Here is a 14,801-nt window from a genome sequence, read left to right as displayed (position 1 = left end):
TCACTGATCATGAACAGAAGCCTTGATCCTTTCATGAAAGCATCATCTCATGAATATCTCTGGGTGTTTCACCTGAGCCTGCTTGGCACAGAGTTACACTCGAGAAATCAGAGATGACATGCTTGCCAGGTCTACTTTTACAATGCAGAGAGCTTTTTCAAATAATCCCTTTGAAATCTGTACAGTTGTGCATAACAAAATTAAATAAAAAGCAAACACAATAATGATCCCCCCTGTGATATGCAGGGGGGATCAAATAAAAGTAAAGTGAGATGCAAAGGCACTCAGATATTCAGTACAGGGGGAGCGGATCCAACGCAACATGACCTTCTTCATCCTCCCACCTCAACTCCCAGGCAGCCCACGGCTGCCCAGTGGAGCTCCAGAGCTTATGCAAGGGATGGACAGGGGAAGGAGCAGCCATTTGGGCCCCATTCCTTCAGACTGCTTCTTGTAATTGGACCCCTGTGCAGCTCCAGTGCCTCCACTGGAAGTCTGGCCCATGGTGCTGCTTGCAGGGTTATAGAGTGTATGTGAAATTCTCCCCTTTAAAGGTGTTTTGAAAAGAGCTGTGCCCTGAAAAGAGAAGTGTCAGTTTTAGTATGAGGATTGTGTGAGGAATGTTGCAAACAGTGAGCTAATGTTATCTAGCCACAGAGGCAACTGAAAAAATTTTAGGGGCAACTACTGTACACCCAACTAAATCAGTGGGAAGTACCATTGCTAGATGCAGCATCAATCCACCTCCACGCTGCCCCCTCCCAGTGGGCAAAGCACAGGCACTACAGGGTGGCCAGTAGCCACTCAGCTCCTGTGGGAAGCAGGCTGCCAGGGAGTCACATCTGGTGCTAGGGTAGGTTCAGTAGGTTTGGATTCAAAAAGAAAACAAAATACCAAAATCCCTCTAGGAGTTTATCACCATTGGAACCCATCTTCCAGAGGCCCATAAAATTCAGGGTGAATGACTGGCGACTCAATGCCAACTGGCGAACTTTGGAGCAAGTAGGGGCATAGCTCTCTCCTGTCCCTTCCTCCCCACACACCCACCCCAGGACTCTACCTCCTCTCCCCTGGCTGCCCTGCACCTAGCCCCCAGTTCTCTCCCCTGCACTCTCACTTGCACCAGAGACTCTCAATACCTAAAGCTGAGCCCAAAGGGTAGGGCAAGGCAAAGCAAAGCAAACCAGGAGATGAGGTGTGGGGCCTCTCACATGTTTCTGATATTTTCTGGATACTCTTGGGTTTGTGTCTAGGAGGCCTACAAGGTCAATCAAGTATTGAATTGACAGTCAACTAATATTACTAATTGGATGCTACTTTATTACCATGGAGATTTATGGTTTCTCCATACACACAAAGAGCAATCTTTTTTTTTTAGTCTAAAATGACATATATTTGGATTAAGGAAAATGACAAGAGATTTTACTTTTCACGTAAAGCAATGAGCAGCAACTCTGACCACAAAATGGCTATTTTCTGTGCACACAGGAGCAGCTTTTGAAAGTGCAATAGACAAAAACAAAGGCATTTTAGGTATGTCTACACTGCAATTAAAAAAAACGGCAGCTGGCCTGTGCCAGTTGACTCAGGCTAAAGGGCTGTTTAATTGCCGTGTAGATGTCTAAGCTCAGGCTGGAGACCAGGTTCTAGGACCCTGTGAGGTGGAAAGGTCCCAGAGCTCAGGCTTCAGCCCAAGCCCAAACCTCTACCCCACAATTAAACAGCTCTTTAGCCCAAGTCAGCTGGCACAGGCCAGCCATGGGTTTTTAATTGCAGTGTAGACATACCCTTAGTTTCATAGCTGCATACACCAGACCATAAAGAATAAACACACACACGCACACACCCTCTCCTGCTCCTATATTTCATGGAAGGAAATGCAGTTTCTTTCATTAAGTGAATCTATTTTCCATTTTCAAAATTGCAATAGCTAAAGCTGGGTAAAATTGTCATGTTTTGCTGTTTTCTTCCTTTATTCTCCCCTGCTGCATTTTTTAAATCTCTTATTGATTCCCCGTCTAGGGTAGTCTAAAGAGCAGTTAAACAAATACTGTATAGGAAATATCTATATTGCAAGACATAGCAGAATATAGGCCATGCTGTAAATACTTGCTTATGAAAATGTCTCTCATAGGTAAACCAGAATATTAACTGCCAATCCTCCCGAAAAATCAAAAGGTGCATTTATGGCTTGGGTAATGCATAAAAATGAGCGATAACCAAATTGAAAGTATATAAGACGTACACAGTGTATGACTGAAACGGAATGGTTAGTTGTCATCGGTCGATTTAAGGGTTTTCAGCTATACAAACATCTCATTGGGCATATGTTTACAGAGTCTGCATGTGTTGCACAGGCAATACAGTGCTCTTGTCTGCAAGATAATGACACTATAGATATTTTGGTGGGGCCCATGGGAACAGCACTCAGTACTACTGTGCTTTGTGCCTCCAAAAGTTCAGGCCTAGTGTCAGGTTCTCAAAGAAATAACTTGAAAAATGAGTGAAGTTGCACCAAAGTCACTGTCTCATCAGCATTCAGTGCCAGTGCCATTTAAAGTAGGAGAAAAGACAACAGATTGATCAGAGGGAGAGGCAAGAAAATCAAAGCAGTGAGAAGGGGGAAAGCTTCTTATCTGTACTGTATTCTGTCTCTCTCACTGGTCAGCAGTGACAGCATATATACTGTGTGCATATTGAGTCGGACACAGAGGTGTTCCAGCCAGTATTTGCTAGCTAGCTAGCCAACCAACTGCCAGATTATTTTGGGAAATCATTCTCAGTATTGGACACGGAATAGAAGGGACAGTTGTCAATATGTAATAGCATTAACAGAATGTGTATCAGCCTCGGTAGAAGATTCAGTACTTGAACCATTCTTACTCTGATCCATTAACATGTTCATGAAGTGTCACAGATTCTGTGGGGCAACCTACATTTCACTTGCTTTTGTTGGTTCAGCCCTAAATCCTGCTGTAAGCTCCACATGATCTAAAATGTCAGGTCCCATCCTGATGTGCTTTCACATTTACTCAGCACATGCTTTGGCGAGATGACAGGGAGAGAGGAGTAGGGAATAGGCAAGGGGACAAAGACAGAATAAAGAAAAGCACAATTTTTCAGATGTTCTTTTCCAGCTTCAGGCCTACAACTCAGCGAGCTCATTCCCATCTTATTATGACTGAAATAAAAAGGCCTTACATTATTTTATTCTATCCATAATTTTCTTTATAAAACACCACCTCCCAAAGCAACGGGAGTAATGAAAAGCACCCTCATAAGAAATACATTATGAGAACGTAGACCAATCAACGACAACAATATAATAAAAACTCCTTGGCAGAACTGCAAACACAGAAAAGACCAAATGGGAGACAAAGCCTGCAAAGAAAAGGGTTATAGATTATGAGGGTGACAGAGATGTTACAAGAAAGAAGACATAATAAAAAGAAAGTTCGCAGGTGACATGGAAAAGAAGGAAGGGTGGAGCTGCAGTTCACATAAAGGAGGAGATTGAGTTCTACATTCTAGTTGCCGTGCAACCCCACTACATGTTACTAAAGATACCCCCCCATCCCACCCTACACTCCACTCCACATCACACACACACACACACAACTTGGGGAATGCTGATGCAGATCTTTGTCGTGGCCTGGGACAAAGGTGGTCAGAGCTGGAGTTGGGAGTCAAGCTGAGGGTCAGAGACAGAGTCTGTAATCAGGGATGGGGTGTAGAAGCAGAGACCTGGAACAAGGCAGGTGGGCAGGAACAGGAAAGGAAGGCAGGAATCAAGAGTCAAGCAAGAAGGCAGAGTCCAATGTAGCTTCAAGCCAGGAAGCCACCTAATTTCTCAGACAACTTCCTGGCCCTCCTTCTAGCTTAAATAGGGAGTCTGAGCCAATCAGAGAGGCTAAATGCCTTCTCCAATCAGAGCTTTGTGGGCTAGGATCCACCAACCACATGGCCTGCTGGTACCAGTGAGCTATGGGGTGGTCTGAGACCCATGGTCTCTCACAATCTCTTTACAATCTTCATGATTCATTCTTTCCTTTCTTACATGCTTTAGTTAATGTTGACATTTACAATATCATCACTGGCATCTGAGTTAGCACCACTGAAATGAGTGTGGCACTTTATATCTTAAAGCTGTTGATTTAGGCTTCTGCAAACTCAGGTAGAGGTCACTGCCACAATTACACTTGCTTGACATTTTGAAGGTTTTCTCTGCAACCATAACAGTTAAAGACTCACTTATTTTTATGAAAGCTGAGACTCTGGAGAGCAAAGGAGAGGTCTGTTTGAGCTCCCCAGCTCGTTCTTTGGGAAGCACTGGCCTAAGGTGAGATGGTGTGTTGTAAGATGGGAAAGGACTATTAGGATGCTAAAAAATTTGAACATCATTTTGTACTGCCAGAGCAACAACAACAATCTGGGTTCAAGTTTCTGTTGTCGGGGTCTTTGATTTAAAGTTAAAAAATATTTTCTACTTCAATAGACATATGAAAAGAGAGAATTAGAAAATCTCCAAAAAACAATCAAACACCCCTGCCCCCCTGCATTTTTTCTCCATTTCACCAATTTCCTTTATCTCCTCTCCCTCTATTTGCTTGCCAGCATTTTGAGTGACATCAAATTCCCATTCTGGGAAAAAGAAAGTCAATTTCAGATGGTAGCTTTGAAATTTTGTTGTTAAAATCTGATGTTCTTTCTTCTTAAGAAAAAACAAATCCAATACCCATCGAGTGAAAGGAAAGAAAAAGAGAGAGAGAGAAGCAAAAGATCAGATTCTGCAGTTTCTGCCTCTGGTGCTTGTAGTTCAGTTGCTAGAAAATCACAGACTCAGCACATGATTTGAGCCCTTATTCAAAAAGGACTTTAGCTTACTTCAGTGGGACAACCTGTGTGCCTAAAGTGATGCATAAATATAAACAGCTTGCTGAATCCAGGCCTCACTTAGCCACTCTTGGGCCTTAGCTTTGGGAAAAACATCTTACTTCCAACAACAATTTTTCATGACATGTTTGTAATTGCAAATGACTTTTGACCTCTGTTCCCCCCGGTTGTGCAATTTAAAACGCCAACCTTCATGACTCAACAATTGGAACCCTCTAAAATGTGACAGCAAGTCAGAACTCAAATACATGTAAAGATGCAGAAAATTGTGGATAGTACCTAGACTGTAAGCTTCTCTGGCCAAGGACACTCTCTCCATGTCTACATCTAAAGTTTTGCAGCGCTGGTTGTTACAGCTGTATTAGTACAGCTGTATAGGGCCAGCGCTGCAGAGTGGCCACACTTACAGCAACCAGCGCTGCAAGTGGTGTTAGATGTGGCCACACTGCAGCGCTGTTGGGCGGCTTCAAGGGGGGTTCGGGGAACGCGAGAGCAAACCGGGAAAGGAGACCCGCTTCGCCGCGGTTTGCTCTCTCGTTCCCGGAGCCACCCAGCAAACCGCAGGGAAGGAGACCTGCTTGCTCTGGGCTCTGGGAACGAGAGAGCAAACCGGGAAAGGAGACCCGCTTCGCCGCGGTTTGCTCTCGCGTTCCCGGAGCCACCCAGCAAACCGCAGGGAAGGAGACCTGCTTGCTCTGGGCTCTGGGAACGAGAGAGCAAACCGGAAAAGGAGACCCGCTTCGCCGCGGTTTGCTCTCTCGTTCCCGGAGCCACCCAGCAAACCGCAGGGAAGGAGACCTGCTTGCTCTGGGCTCTGGGAACGAGAGAGCAAACCGGGAAAGGAGACCCGCTTCGCCGCGGTTTGCTCTCTCGTTCCCGGAGCCACCCAGCAAACCGCAGGGAAGGAGACCTGCTTGCTCTGGGCTCTGGGAACGAGAGAGCAAACCGGGAAAGGAGACCCGCTTCGCCGCGGTTTGCTCTCTCGTTCCCGGAGCCACCCAGCAAACCGCAGGGAAGGAGACCTGCTTGCTCTGGGCTCTGGGAACGAGAGAGCAAACCGGGAAAGGAGACCCGCTTCGCCGCGGTTTGCTCTCGCGTTCCCGGAGCCACCCAGCAAACCGCAGGGAAGGAGACCTGCTTGCTCTGGGCTCTGGGAACGAGAGAGCAAACCGGGAAAGGAGACCCGCTTCGCCGCGGTTTGCTCTCTCGTTCCCGGAGCCACCCAGCAAACCGCAGGGAAGGAGACCTGCTTGCTCGGGGCTCCGGGAACGAGAGAGCAAACCGGGAAAGGAGACCAGCTTGATTACCAGAGGCTTCCTCCTTCCACGGAGGTCAAGAAAAGCGCTGGTAAGTGTCTACATTGGATTACCAGCGCTGGATCACCAGCGCTGGATCCTCTACACCCGAGACAAAACGGGAGTACGGCCAGCGCTGCAAACAGGGAGTTGCAGCGCTGGTGGTGCCCTGCAGATGTGTACACCTTCAAAGTTGCAGCGCTGTAACTCCCTCACCAGCGCTGCAACTTTCTGATGTAGACAAGCCCTTAGGGTATGTCTACATCTACAATTTTGCAGCGCTGGTTGTTACAGCTGTATTAGTACAGCTGTATAGGGCCAGCGCTGCAGAGTGGCCACACTTACAGCAACCAGCGCTGCAAGTGGTGTTAGATGTGGCCACACTGCAGCGCTGTTGGGCGGCTTCAAGGGGGGTTCGGGGAAAGCGAGAGCAAACCGGGGAAGGAGACCAGCTTCGCCGCTGTTTGCTCTCGCGTTCCCCGAACCCCGAGCAAGCAGGTCTCCTTCCCTGCGGTTTGCAGGGGGGGTCGGGGAACGAGAGAGCAAACCGCGGCGAAGCTGGTCTCCTTCCCCGGTTTGCTCTCGCGTTCCCCGAACCCCCGAGCAAGCAGGTCTCCTTCCCTGCGGTTTGCTCTCGCGTTCCCCGAATCCCCGAGCAAGCAGGTCTCCTTCCCTGCGGTTTGCAGGGGGGTTCGGGGAACGCGAGAGCAAACCGGGGAAGGAGACCAGCTTTGCCGCGGTTTGCTCTCGCGTTCCCCGACCCCCCCTGCAAACCGCAGGGAAGGAGACCTGCTTGCTCGGGGATTCGGGGAACGCGAGAGCAAACCGCAGGGAAGGAGACCTGCTTGCTCGGGGGTTCGGGGAACGCGAGAGCAAACCGGGGAAGGAGACCTGCTTGATTACCAGAGGCTTCCTCAGGTATGCTGGGATACCTGCTTATTCCACGGAGGTCAAGAAAAGCGCTGGTAAGTGTCTACACTTGATTACCAGCGCTGGATTACCAGCGCTGGATCCTCTACACCTGAGACAAAACGGGAGTACGGCCAGCGCTGCAAACAGGGAGTTGCAGCGCTGGTGATGCCCTGCAGATGTGTACACCTCCTAAGTTGCAGCGCTGTAACCCCCTCACCAGCGCTGCAACTTTGTGATGTAGACAAGCCCTTACAGCATTGTAAAATCCAGAGAAAACCCACTGACTGGAGAGTGAAAGGCAATGCAAAATACTTTGCCCATTTGCAGGCAGTTTCCCCATGTTGGGACCTAGCCAAACATTACTGAACTCACTGACTTGTCCCTAAATCTGAGCAAGTTGTTTTCCTAACCAAACTCACAACAAACCACAGCTCTTTGCAAAAGAAAAAGGATGTTTAATGTGCCTTGTCTGATATGATTAAAAAGCAAACTCTGGAAGTAGGTATCATGCCATATATAATCTACTGTCAGATGTCATATTCTGCTCTATCATGAGTTTTGTCAAAATAGATTCTGATGAAATACAGAAAGCTTGATGCACTAGAACATTCATTTCATAAAGCATTAGCATCCCACAATAGAAGCCCACTACTGAAATCTTGCTACACACCAGATTCCCATTGACTTCAGTGGGAATTATGCATACAGATGTCCTTGGGGTAAGGACGAATTTAATTTTAAAGTAATATTACCACACTTCTGCTGTTTTACCACCTCTTTACCTTTACTATCCTTCTATCCCTTAATTGCACTCATCAGCTCAAATCTCCTCACCTCCTGAAATTGTCCCTACTCTCTATATTGGTTCCCTTAATTCTTGCCCTCTCAAATACATATCTCAAATACCGTATTCCCCTCTACTGCTTCTCTTTCACTTCTGGCGCAACTGCCCCAATTCTGGCCTACCCTATATCATCATCTTCCCCAACTATCTCATCTCAGCTAAAATGGGATAGAGTGCTTGCTTATTAAACTTTTTAAGTTGTACAACAATTCCATAGTTGCCCACAAACACAGCAGTTTTTAGTAGGCCAAATATTTTTTATATCAAATGTGTTTGCTCTTAGTTATTTTCTTCCAAATATTGTAGGATACATCTAAGGGTACCCTACACTGCACACTCCTTATAGCAGCATGGAGAGTACATACGCACAGGTATAAATAGCAGTGGAGATGATGAGGCACTGCTTAGGCTAGTGGAGTACAGACTTGCCAGAACCTTAGGGTATGTATCTACGTGGTTCTCTGTTCACCCAAGCAGTACCTCCCCCATCTAGCCTGCTGTGTTTAGCTGTGATATAGTGTCCTGCTGCATCCCTGCTGCTGGAGTCTTTCCCTGCTTCAGTCTGAGCCCAGAGCTGGATCTGAAATTTGCAAGTGACCGTTATCAAAGTACAGATCTGGACTGCTCCCCCACCCCAACTTTGCAGTGGTCAAAAGTCATATCCACATCTGAAATCTGAGGCTTGAGACCATTCCTGCTAGCAAACAGATATATAAGCTAATAAACAAATCTTAGACCAGCTTGGAGTAGAAATGGTAATAGATTCATGGATTTTATGGCCAGAAAGAACCATTATGACCATGTAATCAGGCCTCCTACCTGATACAGGCCCAATAATTCCTGCCTCAATTTTAGTAACTTATGATCAATGCAGAGCATACCTTTTCAAAAGTAGGGTGGGTAATAGGCTCATCATTTCATGTGCTTATCCCAAGCTGAGTATTGAACCCAAAACCAGACATGTGCAAGATACTGACACATATTCATGACAAGTTCAATATTCATGTCATCCTGGCCATGTGGGCTACTGACACTAAGGGTATGTCTACACTACGGGATTATTCCGATTTTACATAAACAGTTTCTAAAAAACAGATTGTATAAAGTCGAGCGCACGTGGCCACACTAAGCACATTATTTTGGCGGTGTGCAGCCATGTACCGAGGCTAGCGTCGGTTTCTGGAGCGTTGTACTGAGGGTAGCTATCCCATAGCTATCCCATAGTTCCCGCAGTCTCCCCCACCTATTGGAATTCTGGGTTGAGATCCCAATGCAAAAACAGTGTAGCGGGTGATTCTGGGTAAATGTCGTCACTCAATCCTTCCTCTGTGATAGCAACAGTAGAAAATCATTTTGTGCCCTTTTGCCCTGGATTGCCCTGGCAGACGCCATAGCATAACAACCATGCAGCCCATTTAGCCTTTTGTCACTGTCACCGTATGTGTACTGGATGCTGCTGACAGACGCAGTACTGCAGTGCTACACAGCAGCATTCATGTGCCTTTGCAAGGTAGCAGAGACGGTTACCAGCTAAAGCACCGTCTGCAATTGGAAATTGGCAATGACGTTTATCAGTCATTTTGCACCGTTTGCAATCGGAAATTGGCGATGACGGTTATCAGTCCTTTTGTACCGTCTGCTGCTGTCATGGTGCTCCTGGCTGGCCTCACTGAGGTTGGTCAGGGGCGCATGGACAAAAATGGGAATGACTCCCCAGGTCATTCCCTTCTTTATATTTTGTCTAAAAATAGAGTCAGTCCTGCCTAGAATATGAGGCAAGTGTACTAGAGAACCAGAGAGCACAGCTGCTCCGGGTCAGAGCCCCAGACATCCCACAGAAATGATGATGTCATTCTAGGGGGTGCCCCTGCAACAACCTCACCCGTTGCTTCCCTCCTTCCCCAACCCCCCTGGGCTACCGTGGCAGTGTCCCCGCCATTTGTGTGATGAAATAATAAAGAATGCAGGAATAAGAAACACTGACTTTTTAGTGAGATAAAATGAGGGAAAGGCAGCCTCCCGCTGCTATGATAGTCCAGGCAGTACAGATTCTTCATTAGACATGAAAGGGGGGGTCTGATGGAGCTCAGCCCCCAGTTGCTATGATGAGGACGGTTTTCGATCCTTTTGCACCGTCTGCCGGGAATGACCAGGAGTCATTCCCATTGTTGCCCAGGAGCCCCTGGCCGACCTCACCGAGGCCAGCCAGGAGTACTCATGGGATGATGAGGACGGTTTTCCACCATTTTGTACCATCTGCCATCAGGAAAGGAAGGGGAGGGGATGCTGCTGTTCAGTGCTGCAGCACCGCGTCTACCAGCAGCAGGCAGTAGACATACGGTAACATTGAAAAAAGGCGAGAAATGATTTTTTTCCCTTTTCTTTCACGGGGGAGGGGAGGGGGGTAAATTGATGAGATATACCCTGAACCACTCTGGACAATGTTTTTGACCCTTCAGGCACTGGGAGCTCAGACAAGAATGCAAATGATTTTCGGAGACTGCAGGGACTGTGGGATAGCTGGAGTTCTCAGTCCCCGCTCCCTCTCTCCATGAGTGTCCATTTGATTCTCTGGCTTTCCATTACGCTTGTCACGCAGCAATGTGTTGAGTCCCTGCTGTGGCCTCTGTCTGGAGATTTTTTCAAATGCTTTGGCATTTCGTCTTCTGGAACGGAACTCTGATAGAACAGATTTGTGTACCCATAAAGCGATCCGATCCAGTATCTCCCGTACAGTCCGTGCTGATAGCGCTCCACGCTGGGCAAACAGGAAATGAAATTCAAAAGTTCGTGGGGCTTTTCCTGTCTACGTGGCCAGTGCATCCGAGTTCAGATGGCTTTCCTGAGCAGTCACAATGGTGCACTGTGGGATACGGCCCGGAGACCAATACTGTATAATTGCGGCCACACTAACCCTAATCCGACATGGCAATATCGATTTCAGCACTACTCCCTTCATTGGGGAGGAGTACAGAAATTGGTTTTTAGGACTCCTTTATATCGATATAAAGGGCTCTTTGTGTGGACAGATGCAGCGTTAAATCGGTTTAACGCTGCTAAATTCGGTATAAACACATAGTGTAGACCAGGCCTAAGAGTTTGCTTTATGTGAGAAATTGCTTTAGACAGTGATTTGAGCCTATTGGAGTTAAGTTTAGACTCTAAGAGGCATGTTATACCTTTTGTTTTACATGTTACATGTTGTTCTTATTATCCTTGCTTGCTATTTCTTAAATCATATGCTTAGTTAATAAACTTATATTTGTTTTCACTACAAGCAGATTCCAGTGCTGTGTTGTTATAAACGACCTGATTCTGAGTTGTATCAGTCAAGCTGTGTGGACACTCTCTCTTTGCAGACAGCTTACAGGTTATTTCTGTGACAGGGACTGGGTACTCCAGAGAAAGACAGTTGGCAGAGGGCCTTGGAGTTGGTAAGTGTCTGTTGCTAGCCTGCACAAGAGAAGGTGAGGTCTGCAGAGATCTGGAAGGCAGTGCTTATAGGGCCAGAGGCTGTTAGTTTCAGGGAACTAAAGCCCAGCAGGCACAGACAAGACTGCTTTGTGCCAAGGACAGTTAGTGGCAAGTTTTCTTACACTGCTTAGTACCCCGGGGAGCAGCGCAGACAGGAGCTAGATAATGTCAGGAAAAATTTCACATGCAACATTTAAAAGTGAAGGGATTTATGATTCACTTGAAAAATGAAAAAATGTCAGCCCTGAATAACTATAACCAATCTCTAATTATTTCAAATATAAATACAGCACAGCTGAGCTGTAATTCCAAGAAACTATGCCAAGATCAAAACAGCAGCCTTAAAAGATATTGTAGTTTTCTGAAAGGATGGTAAACACTGTGATGTATTTCAGTTTGGAGCCCCACTTACTATATACTTCCACTGGTTAAACCATTCAAACTTTAAGAGTTCATTCTTATTTTATTTTTGGCAGAAGTCCCCTACTATATGACAAAGGCTTTACAATTTGCAAAGAGTGCCATTAAAGTATTCCCTATTGTTCAGATTTTAGGGACATATCTAATGTCACACAAAAATTATGTGCAAACAACTGCACACAAAACACCATCTAGGTTAATTGCTTTAGATCCAGGATTTTGGTTCACTTGATTAGAGAGAAATCAGGACCTGCCACAGTGTTTGGATTCAGAATCAGATCAGGGATTTTCAGATGGTCTAGTGAGGGTTTTTTTTTGGCTTTCCTTGCATCATTGTGGAGGTGTAGGTAGGTTATAGCATTATGATTTTAAAAGGCTTGACATTAGTAAAAGAAAAACTGTTTTAGTTTGTTGCAATTTATGGCCGGTCTCCAACGTGAATAAGGACAGCTATGTTCCTCTCAGCTCCCTCTGTGTCTGTGACTCTCTCTCTCTTTCACTCCTGGTGTGAGAGTAGGAGGCAGGGAACACAATGCCCCTTCCAGTATTAAACAAAGTTGCAGCCTGCTGCTTAAATCCATCCTGTGTCCATTCATCTGTGTAAACAGATCAATGGATGGATTTACCCCAACAGCACACGGCTCTCAAAGGAATACTCAGTTACTTTCCAATGTGTTTTAAGGTTCCTAGGGCGAGGGGCATTCCAAAATAATTATGTTAAAACCTTAGAGTCTGGCTTTCCTAGGTTCTGGATTTCTGCAGCACTTTCTCCTCTCCCCCCCACGCCTCCATTTCATTTTATGGTCCCTCCACATTTGACTGTAAAAATCTCTAAAAAGTGAACACAAACTTGAAGTTTGTCTCTTCCTATCTTGTTGGTTTTTGTCTATTTGTCCTTATCTTGGTCATTATATGGAGGAAGGTCTTTGAAGATTTGATGGGTTTTGACTTAAGTCCCAATTGACATTTCCTCCTAAAATCAATTTAAAAGAAGCTTTTAAAGATATAATTTTGGCAACGTCTTGAAAAGAAAACTGCTGGATCACCATTAGGAGCACTGAGTTTAATAATGATTCCTTTTTCGACCGCTCAGTTGGATTGCTAATTATGATTCCACTTCTGTGCATTCAGCAATGATAGCAAAGCATCTCTCGGAAAAAGAAAGGGTTCTATGGATTAATATTAACCAAAGTTGTAACATGAAAGAGCTAAGAAAACTTCTACGCACCCAGTCTTTCTTGATTTTTCGTGTGACATACTAAGTGGCAGCTCCTGAATAGGACTGTACCGAAATCCAAACACAAATAGGTAGTCAGCCACATTGGGTATGCCTACACAGCAAAGAAAAACCCACGGCTGGGTCATGCCAGTTGAATGGGGCTCAGGCTGCGAGGCTGGATAGACATCCAGGCTTGGGGCTACAGTCTGAGCTCTGGGACCGTCCCACCTCACATAATCCTAGAGCCCAGGCTCCAGCCCGAGCCTGGAAATCTACACAGTGATGGAACAGCCCTGCCGCCTAAGCCCTGCAAGCCTGAGATGGCTGGCACAGGCCAGCTGCAGGTATCTAGTTGCTGTGTAGAAATATCCGTTCTGGCTGAAGTACTTATTTTTGGCTGTACCTATTAGAAAACAAATGCTCAGGAGCGAGTTATGCCTTTTTCTCACGTTACCTAAAGTGCAGCACAATTCAGAGAGAGTGGGGGAGGATATCACTTTTGCTCCCTTATAATCCTTCCTTATGACAAGGAAACCAAATTTCAAAAATAAAAATATCCTGCAGTCTGGAAATCCCAAATTTCAGCCAGCTCTAGTGCCGAGTGCGTCTAAGTGCTGCACAGTGCCCTGAACTCCTAAAGTCTTCCTCTGGATTTGAGGGCACTCGGCATTGTCCTGGCCTGTCCCTTTACTTACGTTATGTTAATCCTCTAAGTCAGCAGAATAGGTACTAAAGCACGTGGGCAAGGCCTTTCATCTTTCCACAGGGCACTAGTTGACCTTCTTCTACTTTTTCAAACAATCATAACAGAAATCATAAAGTAATTAATAATTCTTCTCAGAAGATCTTTAACTGCAAAAATAACAATCAGTATTGTCAACCCCAAGTATTTAAAAATTGCGTCAAGCCCCTCAAAATAATGAGATTTTAAAAATTATTACATTTTTCATTTCTATTTGCCTTATATTTTTGAACCTTCAGGGGGCATTTGGTGGATGTTTAAAGGCTTTTAGCCATAACAATGAGGACTAAAAATTTAGCTTTCATATTTTAAAAAAAGTATGTGAAAATCTCAATCACTTGATTCCCAGAGCTGGGGCTTAACAAAAAATGCCAAATATTGCAAGACTTATGTTAAAATCGTGAGAGTGGGGAACACTCTTCAATAGAAAATGGGGATAACTTTTAATTATTGTTATATGGACTGGAATTACCATACATCCATTAAAAAACGAGATGTTCTAACCACAGGTTATTTTCCCCTAATGTCTTACAGTGACAATATCTAGTCAATCCTGACTAGTCTTTTAGCTTATAAGGTTGTGGACTTTGGGAAATTTGAGTTATGGATCCAAATTTCACTGTTCAGGCCATAATTTTAATAACTTCTCTAGCACTGTTTATCAGTAAATCTCACAGCACTTTATAAAGGTAAGTATCATTAACCTCCTTTTACAGGTGGGGAAACTGAAGCAGAGGTAGGCAAGAGCAGCTGTAGAGCTAGGATTAGAAGGCAGGCTGCCTGAGTCCCTCTGTTCTATTCCATGGGCAATACCACTTCCCTATCTAAACACTATCATTGCAATGCTATCTGAAACCTTTCAGACTTTCAGGTGCAGACTGAATTCATGGTCTTAGCCTCTCTCCAGGATGAATCTAGATAATGTTTTTACCTCTACTTTGTAGGGCTGCATTAGCATGTTTTCATTTGGAGGCTCTTACCTTAGCACCACCACTTCATTTA

Source organism: Gopherus flavomarginatus, chromosome 5 (assembly GCF_025201925.1).
Source record: "Gopherus flavomarginatus isolate rGopFla2 chromosome 5, rGopFla2.mat.asm, whole genome shotgun sequence".
Classification (NCBI taxonomy): Eukaryota; Metazoa; Chordata; order Testudines; family Testudinidae; genus Gopherus; species Gopherus flavomarginatus.
The sequence above is the reverse complement of the archived record's forward strand: the minus strand, read 5'-3'. Positions refer to the sequence as shown.